This window comes from Saccoglossus kowalevskii, chromosome 12 (assembly GCF_978046115.1).
Source record: "Saccoglossus kowalevskii chromosome 12, keSacKowa6.1, whole genome shotgun sequence".
In the NCBI taxonomy this organism is placed as follows: Eukaryota; Metazoa; Hemichordata; class Enteropneusta; family Harrimaniidae; genus Saccoglossus; species Saccoglossus kowalevskii.
In genome coordinates this window covers 15,091,459-15,116,738 of record NC_140652.1, presented here as the reverse complement: position 1 = coordinate 15,116,738, position 25,280 = coordinate 15,091,459, and the positions used below count along the sequence as shown (strand labels likewise).

Here is a 25,280-nt window from a genome sequence, read left to right as displayed (position 1 = left end):
CCCATGGCAATCCTACCTAAATATATTCTCCTAATATAAAGCTAGCAATAGCATACACTTTTTGACAACAATTCGGTACGATTCGCTGACATAGAATCCAAACGAATGCCCATATCAACCAAATACAAAACATAATTAACAATTGCTACTATAGTGAGTAACAAAATGTTCTAATCAGTTGGTGTTCGAATGGCTCTATCTCTAGCAACCAATGACATCACCATAGAAAAAGGTTTTTGACACAAGAAAAAAAATATTATTTTTTATAGATATTCGCATGGTTGACATGGAGGCCATAAATAAATAAAAACGTTAAGATCGAGTTACCAGGAATATTTGTAAAAGATGGTCCTTATAATGTTGGCGATGGCAATTAGATTTTATTAAGGATGCCCATCTGGTTGCCAGGGGAAACAACAATTTCGGTGTCTTTTTGTATTTCATGAACAAATTAATTTTTGCAATGATTTTGTTATGTATAAATAAAAATCAACAATTCCCCAAATATGTTTTAGGAGGATTATCTCTTAAAAGAAGTAAATAAATTAGAATTGGCGAAAATGTGGACCTGGTTACCATGACAACAACGAATACAACTCAACAAGTTAGCAATTGATTTGAGATTGGAAGCGATATTTGAAATGGAAAAAACAATTTTGGAAACGATTTTTCATTCATTATTAGTCAACTGACTAACTAAATAACCGACTGACCATCCAACTAACCGCATTTGTTACTGATACTAGGTGTCAACCAGGACACCAAGTGAAACAAACCATTTTTTGTAGGCATAATTATTCAATTTGTAATATAATTTAAATAAATTCTTTGAAATTCAAACCAGTGTTATCCTGAAAAGGCATATAATTTCGTGCCATTATAAAAATATTATGTTTACCAAAATAATAAATTTCTTACTACTAGATAATGCTAGTCAGATTTTTCAAAATGTGTTGTATTATCATCAACTTGCTTTTTATTGTTCACATTACATAACAATGATGTTCAATAAAATATTTGATAACAACATAATAATAATGTGTATTGACGAATCTAACTCACATTACTACTACTTATTATTAGGAATATATAACATCGCACTCAACTCGTTCATACCATATTGTTTTCTGACGAATTGCTGGGCTTTGAACGATGGTCGTTTACCTTACATGTATTGGCATGGACTGGAAACTGCTGCAGTTGTTTCACTACCATACCTGCAAGTAACAGCTGAGTTTACAACTAGAAAGTCTGCATCTGAATGGAAGAATTTAAATTGTACAATTACGACGGCTTCAAAATTTGACAACCACAAATCCCACAGACTATTAAGTTTGTGGTTTGAAAAGAAAGTGCTCATTGATAGTGTCCGGATCCTGACCAGAAAATCTGATTGTAAGCTACCGTTTTTCGAAATACAATGAAACTTAGTGTCATTTAAGTATGTTTTATATATGTACGGTATTATTTTTATCAATTTTCCAATATCATAATTTTGTTGTATCATGTGCATCAATTTGTTACCATAACTCTCATTTCAATAAAGTTATATGTATTCTTTATTCCAGTGTTATTATTAGTAGGTCTTCTACTATCAGTAGAAGATTTAAATAATTCACAACTGAACACACGTTGTGGTGACCAACTATATCCAGGAGATATTTATGGCGAATTCCGCAGCAACGATGATGTTTATATTTATTTTGTTGGAGATGAATTTGCATGGATCCATTTTTATTGTTCAGATGCCAGCATAGATGATACATATGCACATGGTATATCTATTAGAAGTCGCTCTATCCTGTTGTATGATGTTCATATTTATGAAGTTGAGGTTTATACCACATATGGTAAGATGCATGTTACACTATGGTGTCATTTAACAGAACATTCATTGAACAAGTTAAAATTACATGACGAAATGAACTTTCCTGTTTTGCAATGACTCTGGATTTAGTATAAAACCATGTTTTTTTTATGTGGGCCATGTAGTCAAAAGTACATAAAATTATTTGATAACAAATCTCGATCTGTTATTTCAGAGTAGTATTTTATATCTCGGGAAACACATTTTTGTTACATACACATATACTGTCGGGGATGGGTTCGAATGATCATTTATTTCCACTCAATATTGTTTTAATTACGTTTATTGCGTGTTACGAAGCGTTGTTACATTGTTTCAAATTTCCAGTTGCTCGCGTGCCGGTCGTGTGCGGCACTTTTCAGTCTCATGAGCAGTGTATTTTGACACATATGTTTCACGGCTGAATAACGATCCATTGACAATAAATCTGCTTCATATATATTTCGGGAAATCTTACAGTTCCAGTGTATACGATTCTTTGGGATTGTTTTCTCTGGTTCACGTCCGCGTATAATTACTTATTCAAGCCCTGTGGTTAAACAACAGTGATTGGGACCAAGCCATCGATTCTAGTTTTTTTCTACAGTGGCAAGACATCGCAACGGATATCTATCAAGTAACAAAGAACAGCGAAATTCCACGTACTTACTTTACAATACAACCTCAGAATGTCGAAATTCATGTTTTCGCAGACGCCTAAGAACGTGCTTGCGGTGCTTCAGTATAATTGGTCTCTTAACACGAATCTTCACTTTTTATCGGGAAGACACGTGTCACTCCCATTGGTTAACAAGCGTTGACATTACAACGACTCGAGTTGATGTGAGCATTGATAGGACCACAGCTCGGCCAGTTTGTATCGGAATCCCTTAAAGATACATTCAATATTACCAAACGCCTACTGTGGTCGGACAATCAGATAACACTACAATGGTTGAACGGACGAGGGAGACAAGATGTCTTTACTAAAACCGCGTTTTGGAAATCACATTCCACCACCAGGAGTACCGCTACGTACTCACTTCACAAACACCAGCTGATCTCTTAACAAGGGGTATTTCTCCACGTCAACTGAATGATTCTCGTATTAGGGTTAGATTGGGTAACTAATAGCCCATTATGGCCGAAATGTGAATTGTTTCCTACTTCTTCCGAAATAACCAACAGTGTCAACAAGCAATTGGATGCCGCGACTGCTCCAAAATGTATCACAGAAACTGCGATACATCATATGTCAACTGTCACTAAGCTAACTTTGCTGCAAACAGAATTCGGTGACATACTACCCGCTACAAATATGCATTATACTCCACTGAATACTCCGCGTTAAGTTGGATACAATATTGACAATATATTTCAAGTCAATGATTATCGATATCTCCCTCATTTATTACGAATTACGGCTCTTGTACTACGTTTTGTACATAATATTAAAGCTAAGCTAACTCGACGGCCTTTGAACATTTCTAGTCGCCATGGAAACGCACCCATTGCGCTCTGGGTCAACGCCGCTGAGCACAGGTGGTTGAAAGCTGTTCAACACATTCACTACTCGGACGATATTCTCTATTCACGGCGCCAGATGAAACAAATCGGACCACTTTGTAAGTTATGTCTCGATGACGACGGGATTCTACGAGCAGGAGGCCGACTCCAGAACACATCTCTTCCCTATGATAGTATTCATCCAATTTTACTACCAGGTAAACACCTTTTCACGTCAGCGGTCATATGTGATACCCACCGTCGTTTACAACATGCAGGACCAAATGCAACCGCAACCGCAACCAGTATATGTGAACGCTACTGGACTATATCCATTCGCCGATATGTGAACATAGAACTTAATAAATGTGTTGTGTGTAAGCGAGTAGATGGGCCAGCCTATTCTAAACCGATCCCCGCTCCACTTTCTACCTTCCGAGTTCAAGAAGCAGACCCCTTTTCCGTGTGCGGTATCGACTAAACAGGACATTTATCATATTGTTTTAGTTACGTTTACTGCGTGTTACGCGACTCTTCGCTTTACGAGTACATTGATATTCCATGCGTCCATGTTGGCGCCGAAGCGTTGTTACATTGTTTCGAATTTTTACTTGGTCGCGTACCGGTCGTGTGCGGGACTTTTCAGTCTCATCTTAGTGAGCAGTGTGTGTGTTTCATCGGTGTATAAAGATCCATTGACAATAGATCTGCTTCCTATCTATTTCGGGAAACCATCAAGTGTATTGTGGGACACACTCAAGCATATATATTTTTCTCAACCACATATACATTATATTACAAATGTTGGTGTCAGTTATTAAATCTCCTTTACTTTTGATGCTATATGAGTCTATTATTCACTCTCACTTACTGACCATACACTAAAAAGTCATTTGGTCACTAGTATATGCAATTTGATTGAATATCTTATGCATTTAACAATGCATTCATTTACAGTTTATTTGTGATTAGATAGCAGACCACGAACTTGCAGCCACCATGCTTGTTGATCACATTACTTTATCTTAGGCATGAATAACATACCGCGATTTGCAATAAGTAATGTGTCATTAACAATGACATGTTATTAAATATCTTAGCTCGTCTAATTATTTCCAAACAAGAATGTGTGTTTATATGGTGGATAGTTCAATTTTCAGCTAGATAAGTAGCGGCCTAGGATGTACATTGCAAGGACGATTTGTGGGATAAGATGTGGTCATGCAAATACATTTAATCACGTTGTGGTCAGTTTCCAAATTGTATATCCACCGCTGGAAAATAAATATATTATGTTCTACCATTTTATTTTCAGCATTCATTACATATATAGACATAACTAATTATTTGCTGGGTATGCATTATGAGATGATTTCGAAAAAGAGCAGTGGACATTTCAGTGATATGTACACATCATGTTGATACACAAACAGTGGACACTTGTTCACTTTTGTTAATACGATATACCCAGGACATACCGGGTCACTCCATTAAAGACGAATAACTATATATCATTACAGGTGGGGTTGACGAGTGTTTTTGGAAAGACAATGGCTCTGACTATAGAGGAACGCATTCTTTCACATATTTGAATAAAGAATGTGTTTCATGGAATAATTACTGGACTTATATATTTCCTGAATTGGATGTTGCTACTGTCGATCGGATACAAAATCAGGGTGTTACAGACCAACCTCACTGCAGGAATCCATTCGGTTGGACGGAGAATGTCTATTGTTTATATAAAGGAATCAATATTGAAAAATGCGATATCGGCAAGCCAGGAGTTAATTGCCGTAAGTTCAACTATAATACTGATCAATACTAGAATGTGTATAGTTTAAATAAACACAACAATTTAATTGCATGAAATGTATTAAATTAGATGTAATTTGCGCATGGAAGTTGTGCCAACCTAGCTCAATATGTTAAACCTTTCAACAACTTACGTATTCTAGAAATCCTAAAGTGCTAGAAATATATAATTGTTCGAAACACTACTTGTCTGTAAGTAGTAATTTTATATATACAAAATAACAAAAACGCAGAAAGATATAACAGAACCATTTGTTGTACAACTAGTACAGTTATCATGTTCGTTAGCAGGATCTTACTTTAGTACGTGCGAAGAATGTTCATTAAACAGCAAACAATGACCATTAAATCAATTATTTTGTGGCAGTGTGTTAAATCGTGTAATGTTGTGTTATTTTATCTAATATAGCAGTCCGGCGTTTACTGACGATTCATAACATGAAAGTAATTACCATATTCATTCGGGAATTCACATTGTAATATTATGTTTATCTACTAAATATGCAACGTACATTACAACATTTATATAGCGTACATTTCAAATGTAAAGATCAATAATACATTTTGGTTTTAGGAAAAACATATATCACACTGCACAACATATCACACGAATTTTCATAGACACAATATTGTTCCACAACTCAACTCAAACAAGTGACATTAAGGGCAGAGATGCGGGTTATAGAAATAGTTTATTCAAACTAGTCTATTCTATGGCCAGCAATCTCTATGAGATATTTAGAAGTAAAATGTCAATTTTGTTAAAAGTAACATTTGTTTAACAAAATAACTTTGCTTACAGAGTATCCGAAGACCAAGTTATGTGATTCTAATCCATGTCTCAATAGCGGAACATGTGTGCCTTTATTTGATGCCCACACGTGTGTGTGTCCCATTGGTTTCACTGGTACAAACTGTGAAACAGGTAGTTAGAACCATGCATTACGTTTTTCTTGACCGTCGAGTATCCCATAAAATACAATTGGTTGTCTCCTTATGCATCTATAGATAAATTAAAAAGTGAAATAAAAAACCTAGCTTTTGAAGTTATCAACAATATTATCGAATTTGAACATGAATATGATGACATTTGTTTTATATTCTTGTTTGTTTGTTGGTACATATACTTTTTAGGATTATATTACGCTAGATGATAATGCTAAAGATGCATGTCTGACATCAGGGGGTGTATACTATGCTACGCAAACGCTATCGTTTTTACTTTACTTTTAGTGTATGCATTTGAAGTTCGAGGATCATTTGACTTCAGTCAAGCCGAAGAGGTATGTAGATTATTGAATGCAACACTGGCTTCTTTTTCAAGTGTTCGAAATGCCCATTTATTTGGATTATATACTGCTAGATATTCGTGGACAGAAGAACGAATTTTGCGAGCTGTGTTTAGCGATCGAAGTACCATAGTTTTACACGGCAGCCTCTCACATAGTGTTGGTAAGCCTATTTCCGGAACTGTTTACATCAAGTCAAAGCATAATGTGATTTCATCGAATATGCACGCAATGTGTGAAAAGAAACAAGGTATGTATTATCAAAAAAGATTAATTTTTCAAAGATGACTTTCCTTTTCAATAATTTCAATATGTTATCATGAAAAATATAACTTCAACAACGAGTCTAATATAATTTTCCAAATTGTGTTTGTGTATTGTCATTATGTATATTGTAGCGTAATTAACGCGAATTTTGTTGTCATGCTCTGCTATTGTAGTAATTCGTTATAATTATTTCTAAAGGCATGTTTTGCGATTGCTTAAAGTTTAGGAATGTTGTACGTGAAAGAACTATGATATACTTCAAGTGACGAACAAGACAAAGCCTTATTGCGCATACTGAATAAAAGCATGATGTTACATTTGAAATGACATGCATTTAAATTTTAACTTTCTGTAATATATATCGATGTATTATTAATTTTTAGTAACTGAAGTTTGTTTTGAAACCCATGTCACGTGAAAATATAATGCAGTCATAATCATTGACATTGTCAATTATAACCAACTGGGATTTTGATCCTACCGCGACCAACACAATGCGAAATATCTCGAATTGTGTCCTACTTGATAACCGCAACCTCTATTGATATAAATATATAAAATATATAACATGTGTGTTCAAAGTATAACTGATATATCCGATGTCATTTACTGTATTGAATACAACATCACGCGTTTTTGATAACCTGTATCGTTTCACAAATTAAGCGTATTGCTTTCAGTCTGACGAACCATACACTCTAGATCGAAACAAACACAGACCTCGCATCTATGTCGTTATCCTCATAACACTGTAGCCATTCTGTCTAGCTATGATTCTTCCAATATTTTCACGCTTGATTTGGGTGTATATTTGTCAGCCATAAATTTGTTTGTGTTTTCAGTTTACACAATTTTGTGAAATGTTATACATCTCCCAAGCTTTGTTATCACAATAACTTTTTGAGAAACCTTTATTAACAGATACCAGATGCCAATATAACTATATTCCATTTGGCATCCTCGCAGGGAAACTACAATCCAAACAAACAAGCGAGTCATCTTCAGCAGACTTCGAAAGGGTGTGTATTTCAAATACCATTGCACATATAAATATAAAGCTTATTGCTATAATGTTATTACTTGCTAGCTGTTGGTGACGAATATATAAAAAAGTGCGCAATTTAATAAATAATATAGGGACAGTTTGCTTAGAAACTGTTTTTTTTTACGAATGTATTTAACAAAGTACTAGAGTGGAGGACAGTTCAAACTTTTATTTCTGATTTCTGAAGATGAATATTGGATCGAAGCAAGTTGGATTCTACAAACTCAGACACTCACTATATGACATGATGATAATTGCTTCTCCTAACCCATAGCTACGCAATTGATCGCGGGTCAAATTATTTAATGAATAACAACTATGCAGATAAAATAATAACGCTGATCTATATACTCGAGTTTCCATTTTTGTAGTACAATTTTTGTAGTACGATTTTATTACTAGTATTAGTATTCTGAAAACATTATTCGATGTAACGTTAAAATAGACGATTATATTAAATAACAGCGGTATTCAATATACACTGTGAACCTTGGTGCAAACCATATATATTGATGATCGTGGATATACCCCTATTTACGCAAACAAACTGTTACTGACAACTATTTCACTGGTCAACTCAAACAATAATTGGAGTATACACTGATGTGATGCTTATTTTAGCGACAAGGCATGGAGTTCCCACTGCCATTTCACGTATAACGCAATTGATTTAAACAACCCATTCATACAATTTGACTTTGAAGGATTCTGTAAAGTATGCGATTAATAATATTTTGCTACCTGGCCTTCATCTCAAACGTATTTCAGTTAGTGATATAAAGCAACAAAATCACATCGCCTCATCTCACCTTATTTACTGGTGTTTGAACAAAACAAATAGATGCATCATTTTGCATTTGGGGTTACAATATAAATTTACACGTTGCTGCCGTCGACGGAAGGGGTGGTCACACAAACTCTGTACGGCGATATACGATCGCGTCTAAAAATCGACGAACCACGTAAATTACACATGCTATTCTGTTCATAGCATGTTGCGGTCGTACATGCAGCTTGTCAATTTTGAGTTCACTGTTGCTCACGTCTGATAATGTTAGCAGTGACGGCGAAATTATAACCTCAAGGTTATATCACCTTTAAACATTCATAATATGGTATAATCTTAATATGTCTCGTTTCTATTCTAGAATGAGGCCACGTTCATTCACCGGCCTTATTTTGAATATTTGACTGGAAAGGACATACTCATTTTTCCCAATGCATGGATTCCAAGTACAGTAGACCTGGTTCCTTGGATACAAATAAATCTATTCCAAATAAAAAGGATTTCGGCGATTGAGCTCATTGATCTATTCTATCATAGAATTGCCTACAACATACGTGCTTATACGTTGTTATACAGTGAGCAAACCTGGATAACGACGACCTCTGATATTGGTGGATTTGATTCTCAGCAGGTGTGCGAAATTGCGTTATTATTATGCGCAATATATTCTTTGTGTAATTAATTACTGTAGAGTAATTTTTGTTTGCTTGGAATTAAATTTATTTATTTTTGCTAAAGGAATGATTGACTGTAAATAAAATTCAGCGTATATACCTTTTTCCTATATTTTACATTTAACTCGTCAGTGAGAATACATTCCATACAAAACACCCAAAATGTCTGTTCAGTAAAACATTTTCGGATTGATACCAATTTTGACAGCGCAATACAAAACATATCATTCTGCTGAAAGTGTATCCCTTATGGATTAGTTTCATTTCGGTTGTTACCATTGCCAATGCTACATTCATTCAACTTTAATAAAATATTTCTGCCGAAATCAACTCCGTCCGTTATTTTCGCTACCCTAGTTTGTACATGTTTTTCGTACACGTCTTAAATTGTTCTAAAATTTTAGTACGTTCACTCTAAAGTGTTTGATATGTTTTATCACTGATTTGTTTCCTATATAGATATTCAGACGTACATATGATAGATCAAGAAGTTTCATATCAATGTGTCCAGTCATATTGGCATTAAGTATTAGAATCCTGCCAATAAAACGTCAGATTGACCAACACATTGGTTCATACATTGAACTTTATATTGACGTTACATATAATGGTAGGAGGGTATTTTTTTCATTACTTTAGTGGTTTGTTTGTTATCCAAACATGTATCTATTCTTTTGGATTATGAATATATTTCGAGAAATGACGTATAATGGCATTTATTTGAATCGGCAGTTTGTGGATTATCGCGACTAATTCGTACAGGGAGAATAAATAATATAATAAACACGAAGTAGATATAACTTAAGGTTTTAAGATTCTGGAATCAATGGATTTTTTTTGAGACAAATAATATATTTTTTATGTACATGATATAAGACCACTGAATAGTAACAATACTATAATATGTGTGAACAATAGAATGACAAAAACATTGATGGCCATTGATATTTTTTATTCTACCAATTAAAAGAAAAATAACACTGTCTATTCAATGTAAGAAACTATCACTCGGGTCTGGAATTTAATAAGATATTTTGACCCTGAATTCAAAATTGATGAACGCAACAAATTAAATTGGGACATTTAAAGTTCAACATTTTAGTGCTGACTCTGTAGGAAGGAAAATTGCAATCACATTGTGTTGAAACATGGCCTGCCATAACAACATTACATTTCAACAGTCTGGTTGAGTAAATAGTCAACCATGTACAATATTCCTGCTTGTATATTGTTGGAAGATATTCCACACGAAGAGCTATGTACTAAACAGGTCATTTTGTCCTACACTGAAATATGTTTTGCTTATTTTTGAGCCACCAAAACGGTTTACCAAAAAAAGCAATTGTTCATATAAAAATTAGCGAAATAAAGTTAGTTTGACAAATTTAAATTTAATTAACAAAAGAAAAATGTTCCGATGAGAACTAACACGTATTTGCACAAGTAATTCAATGTTCTATTAAGTGACATATTAGATGTGTCATTCCACAGCTAATGTGAATATAATAAGCTTCATATTGCACACTAGTCACACACATTCATTTACTTGATTTGACGTTCATAGATGGAAATTTTATCAATTTATTAGAAGATAATTTAGCCCTAATTCAATTTTGAAAGAGAAATAACAAATGTACGACACAGACATAAATTACATTTGCACCCCTACGACCTAGGTATAGAGAGGTATCTCAGTATTCTCTGGTACGTCAAGGTCAAGATGTTGAGTTCATATATAATTTTGATTAGCAATCTCCGTTAGCATGATGAGTATTCAAATTTACCCAAGGCTTCTTAGGAACATTCATTCTTGGCACATGTTATGTAACCTGGTTTGTACTAGTATATGTTGTATTGCTTTTCATTACTTTTTCGTGTTTTAATTTATTTCATTGTACATAAGTACTTTTCTCTTAATTGAATTTATATTGATTGAATAATTATCAAGGATTACGATTGTCTCCAACCATATAATACAGATTACAGAGCGATTGAGTTTTTTTTTTGGAAAAGACATATGTACATACGTTATTCAGTTGATGAAAATTACAAGCGCACTAAGAAACAGCACAATTATTTGGGTTCTAAGTAATAAGTAACGTTCGTTTGCAATTTTGCAGCCGGCTTATAATATTAAGTACACACAAAACGAAGTAAAACAACTTGAACTTACAAATTTTGTTTTATATAGTGACAATGGAGATGGTATTATCTGAGTTTTATGCCAGAAACGATCAACAATTCAAGTGGGGTTTCTACGACATGGGACTTCAAGGGTACTCAGAGTTCATTTATTATTTAACAGACTTTCAACAATGCTACATGCTTTGTATCAGTGAAACGCGTTTTTTCTGCGGTTTTATGTCGTTCTCTATTATTCTCAATGCGTGTACTTACGGAGCAACGCCTTATTGGAAGGTTAATAATACGCTAACTTTATCAGAATCAAGACAATGGAATTATTATATCCGCATCACTGACGGTGAGTTTTCCACATATAAGAAGAACACTGCGATAAACTGGTTGGTGCATTGAGAATACGCTACTTTTACCGTGAAAAATCATATTTAATGAAGTTATTGTTCATTTATGACATAGTTTGTAATTTCATTTTTTGCTTCATTCAGTTAATATTATAAAAAATATTACATTTTCAATTTTCTGTTGCAATCTGTTGGTGTAAACATGGAATGCATTTTTTATGCAATATTAATATGATTCATAACTTGTAAAAATCAGTTGTTGTTCACATTTACACTTTAACAATAGTAGGAGGAATTTCACAATGTTAAAAACGTTTATTTTTGTGTCCAAGGCAATAATAAATTATCAATCAATTAGATTAGTTTGTAACGATTTCCACTAATTTATTACAGATGTTGTTAATTGCCAAAACATCAGCAGAATTTGTCCAAAGAAGTTAGAGTGTACTGCTGAATATGGCATCATTTCAACCATAGATTTCCCAAAACCTTATGGCAAAACATCACGGTGTTCTTGGCTTTTGACGTCCTCAAGTACAGCATATGTTACACTGGTATTCAAAGAATTTGATATCGGTAGAACGAAAAAAATATGCAACACAGTTTTTGTCGAGGTATACAGCGGTGCTTCTATTAATGGTATTAAGAAAGGCCGATTCTGTAATCAGCGGCCGCCAACGACCGACATCATATCCGAATTCAATAATATGCTTGTGATATTCAAATCCGATGATTACGAAGACGGAAGTACAGGATTTGTAGCCGAATATACATTCACACATATTCCAATGATTGGCGATATTGTTAATACTGCAGGTAATATCTTCATTGTCATACACACTATGTTACATAAATTTTGAAAGTATATTTGATATATTTTTACTTATCATATAGATAATTCCACGTTCAATATGTGTATTTGTGAACTGTAAATAGATTGTCGATCAGAGTGGCATGAGTTCGAGAATTCTTGTTATCAGTTAGTCAGTATGCCCGAAAAACTGTCTTGGAATGAGGCTCATAATGTTTGCAAAAATTGGCGAGGAAACCTCACCAGCATTACATCGGAAAGGGAGTCTTGGTTCATTCACAGTTTGACGTCAGTTGAAGAATTAGCATGGACTTACATTGGTGAGTAGTAGTGTAATATTTAGGAATTTTCATATGACGTACATGTAATGAAACTAAATATAATATAATATAATATAATATAATATAATATAATATAATATAATATAATATAATATAATATAATATAATATAATATAATATAATATAATATAATATAATATAATTAGAAAAATATAAGAAAGCGACGTTATCTGTAGTTTATTTATATTGGTATCTAGGATTAAATGGTTTGTCAACCGGTGGACAGCTGTACTGGAGTGACGGGAAACCATTGATTTACAGTGATTGGGATAAAGACGGGTAAATAAAAAGTACATTTTTTTTGTCAGCCAATGTTACGTCATGGCCTATACTCTGAATTAAATTCCACGCCCGGGTGATCAGTTACTATTCTGCATACATTTAGGAGAGTTAAACAATGAATAGTAGTGACTGCTGCTATGCTTCTCATGTTGTTACTGGTTATTCGCTGCAATTGTGTAACAAGCCAAATTAAACACTGGCTTATAGACTAACACTAAATGATGTACAAATACATGACATGCCCTTCTCGTTATAATTCCTTGGCGGTATCAACATGAAAATATTCCCACTTACATTTCTTCCCAAGGTAATCGCCGCACGGGTGTGTGTACCCTCCATATTATCACAATTAACCCATTCGCGGTGAACCATATGCTGTTGATTTCCATATGTTTTTGATATATATTGATTGATAAACAATGCTATGGGTTGCAGACGCATTGTTATTGATAATAAGGTTTTGCACTGATCAAAGCATATTAGTAACACAAACACTAGTGCGAATTTGTGAAATTCGTTTAATTAGAAATAGTTATCATTTGTTATGTTGTTTGACAACAGCGTTCATATTTTTTAATTCCATAATCGCACATATAACATCTTGATTTGTATTGTAATTGCTTTCATTCTAGATTCCAACCTGATGGTGGTATCTATGAAAACTGCACTGCTATTTTGTTGACGAGCTTGTATACCTCTCAACACTGGCATGATATATCTTGTACAAAGAAAATGACCAATAGATTTATATGTGAAAGTACACCACGTCATTTTACAGAAGAAGGTAAGCCATACTGAGCATACAAAAACATACTGAAGGCTATCTGACAGAGATATAAAGGCTTACGATTATCCATCTAATGTATACTGATTTTTTTTTTAATTTACATACAGGAGATGTGGAAAGGGTTGAATTAATTTCGATTGGTACGTAAATGTTTGTTCATTTATTTGTATACGTTATCAATGTCTTAGGAAAACAAATGCAGTATCTGTATTTTTTCTTTGATATAAATCACACTTCAGTGCCTGTCGGTTTTGATGAGTGTTTATTACTTATTATCTGCGAAGCCACATTTGAAGAATAGCATGTTTAGCCTGTGATATAGATCGTTATAAAAATTGAGTGAGTGTGTTCAAATTTGAAAAGACATCACATGGCTTCACAAGTAGTCAAGAGTACGAGTGGTGTACTTGAAGTACTATAAGAGAATAATACTGTTAGGTTATTACGAGGATATCGAGGATATCGCAAAGTATGCACGAAACAGTAAAGCGCGACGCAATGGCGTGCTGTCTGAATGCATACTTTGAGGTATCCGCGTAATAACCTTATTATTATACACTCTGTTATCCTTTCAAGGATACATCTTGGGAATGCCGAAATCTAAAATACAAGTAATTGAAAATGACACAGTCCCCGTTAAATTTTTAAGTTCTCTTTGTGCTCGTCAAATTAAAGCAGAGAGGTTGTCGCGAGCGTGTCCTTAAAACTTGAGTTCCAAGTGGCGTGTACAGCAGATTGTTTATTTACATCAAAACACGTGTTCCGTGTAGTAGTAATATGGCCAAAAATAAAAACAGTCGATATTCGGCAATTTTTTATCTGATTATGAAACACACTGATATGTAAGATGTATGTGCCAAATACGAATGAAAATTGTACATAAATTGTGGAAATATAGTAATAAGGCCAAAATATCAGATGGCTGTCAATCGGCCATCCTTGGCCAGATTATGATGAAACAAATTGTCATGGACATGCATCCTAACATGTATAAAATACATGTATGTGCCAAATTTGAATGAAAACTGACAGAGCACGTCCAAGATACTGCACAAAAAAGATGCCTGCCAGTCTTTGATATAATTGTGAAATAAATCATCATGGACATGTATCCTTACATGTATAATATATGTACCAAGTTTGAATGAAAACTGAAAAAGCATGTCCAAAATACAACATTTTAAAAAAACAAGATGGTTGCCAGTCGGCCATTTTAAATCGAATTGCTAAACCACTGCATGTGCATATGTTCTACATACAGTACTAGGCACATGCAAACAATAAACGGAATCGGTCCAAGGGATTCTGAGATATGACTCTGGACGGACGTACAGACGCACCGATGGACGGAGACCGAATTATAAGTCCCCGTTTTCGGACTTCGTCTGAACGGGGACAAGAAACATAATCAGCGAACTTCTCCTGTCGGGTGGCAGGCATTTTTGTTTTTATTATCAGAGGATGCTTACTCGAGTAATCATTCCATATTTGGAATTCACACTTCCTATTATAGTAGGATAAAACATTTGACATATTGTTTTGCTTCTTCTGACTTGGAAATTCTCGGCTAGAGACTTTTGAAATACGTACTCAAAACGAGATTTTAAAATATAGTAAACTGGTATGAACATTATCTGTTTCGAACACTTAGCAAGATTTATAAAGTGTACATAAATAGTAAAAAAGAAACCAAAGTGATGACATAATCGGAATAATATTTACAACATGCATTACAAAATGATAATAGGTTTAAACTCAGGACTTTTACAGCCGTTTTAATTGGACTAAATTCAGCTAAATTCATTCTGAATGAATGGTTATGCAAAGTAGCTATTATCTCCACTAGTGTTTTTTCAGTTTTCCTGGAACGTTTAAATTTAAATAGATTTCACAATTGTTGCTTCTTTCACGTGATACGTTCACACTATATTCGTTATTTATTTATTAATAAATGGGCGTCCAAGTATTGCTGTATATTCATTCCTGGTCAGTATTTCATACTTCGGATGTCATTGTCCGAGAATGGAAAGCCCTGACATTCTTTTTGTCTTAAAGCTAATTAAGTTTCAATCTCTGCGACCAACCAGAAACCAGAAATATTAACCAAACCCCGACACTAGGTAATTTTCAACCGTCACCTAAACGAAATTGTAATCGTCCGCGAATTCTCCTTGCCGTCGCACAATACAAAAATCATTCCAATCAGTGTTAAAATATGTAAAAAAAGCTATCAGAAGAAATGACACTGTGACCTTGTTTTGCGTGAAAATGAAAATCATTCTATGTCGCCCTTTATTTCTCGTACGCGAAAATAAATAAAAAAATATTTCACTGGAAGATGCAAGGCTGAAAGTTGCCAAAAAATGTTTGTGAGATAAGGGTGAAAAAAGTTTAATTATCATTTTCAAATGTATGTTTTTCTTGCTGTTGTTTTTATCCTTCTTTCATTCTTGTTGGCATGCTAGAATTGTATATGTTTTATAGTTGTAGTTTGCGACGCATCAGTCCCAGTTCAACAACTCATTTGCATATACACACTTTCGGGACTTTTAATCACATACATAAATCGTAAGAAAAAGAAAAAAAATGATTTGATTTGACTTGATTTTTTTCATTACAAATGGAACAGCAACTGATATATGTTTTCTAATAACAGAACTTGATACCTGCCCAGGTCATCTATATCAGTGTGGAAGTGAGGAATGCATTCATTACTCCGATGTTTGTGACCAGAACTCAGACTGCTATGACAAATCAGACGAAATATTATGTGGTATGCTTTATGTATTATATATTATTTGGAAAATATAGATTGTTTTCTATTATATTATAAGTTAATATATTTCTAAATAATATGTTTTCCTTCACAGACAACAGTAAATGTGAAGGATACGAATGTGCCGATAAGACGTGTATACCTTTCTCTAAATATTGTGATTTTCGACAAGATTGCAAAGACTCGTCCGATGAAACTGACTGTGGTAAACATGAATAAAAGTATTTTAACACATTGTTTACTTGGAAAACCCTGTACTGTGAAAAAAGCAATTCATAACAAAGAAAAAAATCTGAGTGAAATCGCGATTAAATACTTGGTATTGATTCAAAGCATTGCGCGTTTTACATTAGGCACCTCAAATAAATGTGAAAAATTTTGTTTAGATTGTCATTAAATTGTACATTAATAAATTCATTGAGCACTTTCTGTAATGTATTTGGGTGGTTATGCAGTAAACTTGAACTAGAAAAAAAAACGCAACTTTTAAACATCGCATTTGTGACCATACAATATATACACGACTGTATTCAGAAATAAAACAACAGAGAATATCTTGAATTTCTAAATACATATCATTTTCAAGATTTTTCAGTTTGTGAAATTGGAAAGAATTTCTTTACATGTGAAAATGGTCAGTGCATTGAAATCAACAAGCATTGTGACATGACAGTTGATTGTTATGACGCGAGTGACGAGCGTTGTATACTGACTGGTGAAAACTACATAGCTTGTAATGGTGTCGAATGTTTTGAAGGCATTTGCTTACCTTCAACGGTGCTATGTGATGGTGTGACTGACTGCGTTTATTGTGAGAAAGAGACATCTCCAGATGAAGCACATTGTAGTAAGTTCATAGTCAGCCATATCTGACAATTAATGTTATTGTTACCATTAAAACATAAGCAAAAGTAACTCATTATGCAATTATTGTTGTGTAACTGATAACAAAATTCAATAATTGTATCAGCAAATGGCAATAATTTGCTGAATTACACATCTATATGTGTAGATTATACTATTGCATGGTCAAAAAAATCCTTTGTGAAGTGAAAACAACTTGTAATAGTAATACAAGTTACACCACAAACAAAAGAAGATTGACAAATTTGCATAAGCAATAATCTTTTAAAACAAATTGCCATCAACATGCCGGTTATTGTAAACTGTTATTGACATTACAATAGCGATTTCCACATCGTCTTTTCAAATCCAATTATTTTATTTTATTATTTATCAGCAGCCTTGTAAAAAAAACATTTGGGTGTGATAGAAACCAAGACCTTTGAAATATGAGCACTTTTTTAGGACACAAGTACAAACGAGAATACCTGTGTCAATATTTTTACGTGAGCTAATTGTTTTTACGATGGCAGGACTGGGTACCTTACGTGGATTGTGGTAACCTAATATTGATCAAGGCATTTTTTAAAATCATGGGTGTTAACTCCCCTCAAGTTATGACCCGTTGTCCCCTATAAAATAATGGTTGAATTTAATATTAAAATAAACATGGCAGAGTATAGTGTTGATTCTTCTCGTTCTACTCTAAATTACTTGGAGCCAATAAAGATCCTAGAAAGTTAGTATTTATATGCCTGTGTGTTTTTCTGTTTGTTTGTTTGTTTGTTTTTTTCACTGTCGTTGACTTTCCCTATTTCTATTGACAACAATTCAGTTCTTTGCAAAGCTTCAGTCAATGTTTTTCTTCACGTGGTATATTTATCAGAGACCGTGAGGCATTTCTCTCATTTAGTGCTCCACAAAATATTGTCTGTCCATGTGTATTTATATAAATAGATGCAGTTTCGTTATCTTGAAATACATTCACTGGCTTCTTACATACAGGTATACTGGTTTACCTGTTTCTAGCCAATCTTATTACCAAAGACAGTTGGACATTTGCCACAACACTCATTTTCAAGTGCCGCAGCTTGAAACAAGTAGTCAAATCCTATATTGGCTGGAGCTTTTGTTTATATGGATATGTACATGGTGAACGGCAAACTAGATGACCGGAAATTAATAAAAAAGAATCACAGGTTTACTCCACCCACCCGACTATGAAGTGAAAGGCTGTTTATAAGGCCATTAATGATAGTTTCATGATCCTTATGGAAAATAATTTTCATTATAAACTTCTATGCTCGTGCACCCAACCGTGGGGGTCCATCATACAAAACAACAGGTGTCACTAATACTTAGAAAAAATGTACTTTTTAAAATTAAAATTACTGAATGCTTATACTTATGTTCTAAAAAAATTGGTTACTGAACTTTTAATATCATGCAATGCATTGGTTCATCACCTTGGCTACGTGTTAAAATGGTTCTGAATTCACTTTGGTTTCTTATCTAATTGTTTGACCAATCTTGGACTTTAATTGTGCATGCACAACAGGTTTGAGCTCTGTGTATTTCTTGGTGGATACCATTTAATTTCATCACCTTGGCTACGTGTTAAAATGAGTCTGAATTTACTTTGATTTGTTTTGTAATCGTTCGACCAATCTTGGACTTTAATTGTGCATGCAAAACAGGTTTGAACCCTGTGTATTTTTGGGTAGGTATCGTTTAATTTAATCACCTTGGCTACGTGTTAAAATGGGTCTGAATTTATTTGATTTGTTTCGTAATCGTTAGACCAATGTTCGACTTTAATTATGCATGCAAAACAGGTTTGAACCCTGTGTATTTTTGGGTGGGTTCCATTTAATTTCATCACCCTGGCTACGTGTTAAAATGGGTCTGAATTCACCTTGATTTGTTGCATTATCGTTCGACTAATCTTGGACTTTAATTGTGCATGCAAAACAGTTTGAGCTCTGTGTATTTCCTGGTAGATACCATTTAATTTCATCACCTTGGCTACCCTTTTTTAAATGGGTCTACATTTACTTTGATTTGTTGTGTAATCGTTCGACCAATCTTGGACTTTAATTGTGCATGCACAACAGGTTTGAGCCCGGTGTATTTTTGGGTGGCTACCATATAATTTCATAACCTTGGCTACGTGTTAAAATGAGTCTGAATTGACAATGTACTTTTTTATATTAAAATTGCTGAATGCTTATACTTATGTTCTAAAAAGTTAGTTACTGAACGTTTGATATCAGGCAATGCTACGTGTTAAAATGGGTCTGAATTCACTTTGGTTTCTTATGTAATCATTCGACCAATCTTGGACTTTAATTGTGCATGCAAAACAGGTTTGAGCTCTGTGTATTTCTGGGTGGGTACCGTTTAATTTCATCACCTTGGCTAGGGGATAAAATGGGTTTAAATTCACTTTGATTTGTTGCGTAATCGTTCGACCAATCTTGGACTTTAATTGTGCATGCAATACAGGTTTGAGCCCTGTATATTGGTGGGTGGCTACCATTTAATTTCATCACCTTGGCTACGTGTTAAAATGAGTCTGAATTTAGTTTGATTTGTTTTGTAATCGTTCGACCAATCTTGGACCATAATTGTGCATGCAAAACAGGTTTGAATCCTGTGTATTTTTGGGTGGGTATCGTTTAATTTAATCACCTTGGCTACGTGTTAAAATGGGTCTGAATTCACTTTGATTTGCTGCGTTATCGTTCGACCAGTCTTGGACTTTAATTGTGCATGCAAAACAGGTTTGCACCCTGTGTATCTTTGGGTGGGTACCATCTAATTTCGTCCCCTTGGCTACGTGTTATAATGGGTCTGAATTGACATTGTACTTTTTTATATTAAAAATACTGTATGCTTATACTTCTAAAAAGTTAGTTACTGAACTTTTGATATCAGGCAATGCATTGGTTCATCACCTTGGCTACGTGTTAAAATGGGTCTGAATTCACTTTGGTTTCTTATGTAATCATTCGACCAATCTTGGACTGTAATTGTGCATGCAAAACAGGTTTAAGCTCTGTGTATTTCAGGGTCGGTACCATTTAATTTCATCACCTTGGCTACGTGATAAAATGGATCTGAATTCGCTTTGATTTGTTGCGTAATCGTTCGACCTAGTTTGGACTTTATTTGTGCTTGCAGGCAAGGTAAGCCTACAGTCATTACTGTGGACATTCACTTCTTTTTATTTAGATAACGGCAATTTGATGGTCAGAGCGCCCAATAGTATTTGCGATGAATCGTGTTTATTTGAAATGCTCTGATTGGATGGAAGTGCGAGCCTAGCAAGGTGTGATAGATTTGGCCTGTTATGTTCAGATTCAAATAAGTATGAACCACTAATTTGACAGGGAATGCAGCAAGCTGTTTTAATTGCATTTTTATGTCCCCTCAAATAATGACCTGTTGTCCCCTATAAAATAATGGTTGCATCTAAGATTAAAATAAAGATGGCAATGTATAGCGTTGAATCATCTCGTTCTACTCTGGATTACTTGGAGCCAATGAAGATCCTAGAAAGTTAGTATTCATATGCCTGTGTGTTTGTTTTTTTTACTTTCCCAGTATGTTTGTTGCTATTGACAATAATTCAATCCTTTGCAAGGCTTCAGTCAATGTTTTTCCTCACTACCTACCCATCTCCTCGTCGGGCACTATGTAGCTGGTGCGGTATATTTATCACAGTAGTAAGGTATTTGTCACATTTAGTTCTCCAAAAAATATTTTGATTTTATATAAATAGATGCAGTTTCTTTGGCTTGAATTACATTCCCTGGCTTCGTACTAGAACTACCTCTCTGGTCCCCACCAGAAAAAAATATATATATTTAATATTCATTCAGATAAAGTTCCCTGTATAATTGTCTCTTTTTTCTGGTGAAATAAATCTATTCTATTCTATTCTATACTGGTTTACCTGTTTCTAGTTGAAATTTAGCCAATCTTATTGCCCAAGACAGGTGACATTTACCGCATGTCACATCACCCATTTCCAAGTGCCACAGCTAGAAGCAAGTAATCAAATCTGATATTGGCTGGAGCTTTTGTTTATATGGAAAGGGACGGCAAACTAGATGGTCAGAAAATATCACATGTTAACTAAACCCACCCCACTATGAAGTGAAAGGCTGTTTATAAGGCCATTTATGATACTTTCATGATTCTTATGGAAAATAATTTTAATTATAAACTTCTATGCTCCTGCACCCAAGCATCGGGATCCATCATACTAAACAACAGGTGTCACTATTACTAAGAAAAATGTGTTATTTATATTGAAATTACTGATATATATGGAAATATATAAATTGTCATTTTCGTATTAAGGCTAGCTTCACAGTAATGCTGGCATGTCGTATTTAAATATTATTGCAAAAATGGCCATAGAGATTGTATTTTATCTTAGGTCTCAATGGAAGACAATTAATTTAAGATATGTAATACAAGTTAGATTGCCTATACCCACAGTACTTTAATTTGTAATTATTGCACCATGTTCATGTTTCATTACAGATTATCATTCCGACGAACATTGTCCAGCTAATCATTTGCCATGTAAGAATGGCGCGTGTTTTGATTCAAGTCAAAGATGTCTCTATGATTTAGATGCCAATAATTATATAGTTGGTTGCAGAGACGCTACTCACCTCGAGAACTGTAGTAAGTAGTTTTGGTTAAACGTCATTATGTGAGCTACATCTTACAATATCAAAAAAATAATGTCATCTGTATAACCTACAAGTGTAGAATGAACGTTTTACAATGCAGAGTACAAAATATTCGATCATATGTCCTTCTCTTATGAGAGTAGTGTTAGAAAATAATAGAGTAAACTTATGTATCAAAGTGTGTACATAGATATTCATATAAGTGATCACATCCCGCAACACCTGTCCCGCACGCCAATATTCAAGAGGCTTATGTTTAAATCACGGGATTATATATCGCATGGGATTAAGTTTCTTATGTTTAACTGAAAGAATTGTATATCTGGACAAAATATCGTATGTATGTTAAAACCTAAACAAAACAATAGCTTCTAAATAAATCTGCTTTTGTAGGCCCTGGATATAGTAAATACCCATTGCTGTAAATGTATGGTAAAATTAAAGTATACTAACAAATTCAGTTCTGTCATTAATGACAGTCGGGAAAATAAATGATTATTAGAGTCCTATTTTCTAATTTGTGATTGCTAAAAACGCCATCAGCGTTTGTACATGTTTTAAATAATTCTTTTAAACTCATTCAGCAAAGGTACAACATTAATTTTTATCGGAATTCCGACGTTTTGTTGAATTATATCATTAAATTGTGTTGTCAATCAGAAATGTCTGCGTATGCAAAATTGTAGTATATGCATTAGTCTTGATCTTGAAAATTAGGTAAAATTGCAACAAACTACTTTGTATTTACAAACAATTAGAAGCATTTATACAATTGTATATATTTATTTGATCATGTAACTGAAAACCATATTAAGCTCAATCGCCGACAATCAATTCTATAACCATTATCATTACAAATACATATATTAGTTATTTCTTGTTAAGACATTGCGGACATTGAATTATCTGCATTTTCGGAATTTTTAAGGTAATGCAGTCTGCCAAAGTGGTACGTACAAGTGTCAGAATAGTTATTGCATTCCTATCCATAGAATATGCAATGATGTAGTCGACTGTCCTAGCAAAGAAGATGAACACAACTGCGGTAAGCTGAAACTCATAACTATTTTCATTTTGCGATATGTAAGACACATATCGTTTACCTAAGCAAATGCAAAAGTGTTTTTTTTCACAATTGTAACAGCTCACATAAGTAAATATATACATTTAAGGTAAGTATATAATTATTTGAGCACTAAATGGCATACATATTAATAAGTAGATAATTAGTGCTAAGTAAATGGAAAAATACAAATCAATGTAACAATATAGAATTGTGATCACACTATGTCAGTTGATTAAATATAACAAAAATGGAATGACATATATGCATTTTCAATTAATCCAGTCATCGTGGAAAGCTGTGCACGACATGGGTGACATTTGTATGTAACTCAGGTACAGATCATGTTTATTTACGTGAAACCATTTGCGATGTGGGTCAACTGTTAATTATGTAAAGTTACATATTCCAATCAATTAATCTATTGTTTTGAAAATTACAGTTTTCATCTGACTAATACCTTTCGGAAATCGATTATTGTCATTCACTGTCGTGTAGATATTAGTGAACATTCCTTGTTACAGCCTATTCAATTGCACAGTAATACAATCTTTTACAGAAACATACAAATGTATCAAAGGAACTTTTAAATGTAAAAATGAAAACATCTGTGTTGCAAAAGATTATATATGTGACGGAATTAAGCACTGTAAAGATGGTGGCGATGAACAATACTGTGGTAAGATTCAATTGTTTAACAAATAAACAATGACAACATCAGACAATATAATACGTGTGCCGACTTTTAGTTTCATGATTGATAATAAAATAACTTCAGGAGCTCTCTATATTTTCAAACCCATATGTTCGATATGTCGATGTAAATCAAAACAGCTATTGGAATGTTTATTAGTATATATCTCCTATTTCAGATTTCAATTGTCCAGTGGAGTGCGAGTGTAAAAGTTATGACGTAAACTGTGCAAGCGAACCTTTTTTTCCATTTACACAATTACATGGGAATAGTCGAAGTGTGTAAGTTGCGTGTAAATTATAATTGTACACGGACAGGTAAATCATTAAACTCAAAAAGTAACATATAAGCATGAATGGATTAGGGAATGTTTGTCAATGACGTCTTCCACCTGTTAAGAAACATTAAGTTCTTTTCTGTTTTCGTAAAAAAAAATATATCTTAGCATTTGAATATCCATAAACAAACTATTTTGGAATCATATTGTTCTTTATCTTTTAGCAACATTAGTAATATGAAAAGAAATGGAAATGAAAGTCTGATTCAGTTCGGGAATGACATGCAATATTTAGGGGAATTGTAAGTATGACTTGCTTCAAATGAATTGAAATATGTTTTCATGGATATTACATGAATGTGTATAATAAAGTGAAACCCAAACATTCATAATAATATATCAATCTAAAAACCATAATATGAATATAATATATTACGTGAGTAGAACCAATATTAGTTCTCAGCTACTTCTTCATTAATTTTCATTAATTCGAAACTTGATAATAAATCCAAGTATTTTTTTTAGATCTGCTTATAATTGATGAAATTGTTAGCCATTATTTGTATACAGAATTTCAAAATGTCTCTCAATTTTGGGATTTCATTGGATTGACTGATATATAGTTGAATACAAATTTCTATATAATGTATCCCACAAAATTTGGTTTATATGCGATCCTGTGAACAACATTTCTTGTTACAGGGACATCTCTTCCAATAGTCTAGAAGAATTATTTGATGAATTGTTCAATGGAATGAATAATCTATTGCATCTGTAAGATAAGTATTATCCGTCTTCATAACTATTTCAATATTTCCCATTGACGACAGGCTTAAAGAACATCAATATCCTTGATGTTAGACCATATTTACATGACACACATTTCTATGATTTTACAGCAACATTTATATTAACTATGTTGCCATAAGTTAAACTCGTCAGTCATATGAACCATAGTATAACTATTTCGAAATTGTGGGAATTA

General features: G+C 33.6%; 1 long non-coding RNA gene across 1 annotated transcript; it reads left to right on the top strand.

Annotated features, from left to right (window-relative positions):
• Positions 1 to 23,233: 23,233 nt before the first annotated feature.
• Positions 23,234 to 24,539, top strand: LOC144361811 (uncharacterized). Its single transcript, XR_013422471.2, has 4 exons — positions 23,234 to 23,306; positions 23,884 to 24,003; positions 24,197 to 24,299; positions 24,520 to 24,539. It is a non-coding gene; the product is annotated as an uncharacterized LOC144361811 (long non-coding RNA).
• Positions 24,540 to 25,280: the final 741 nt, after the last annotated feature.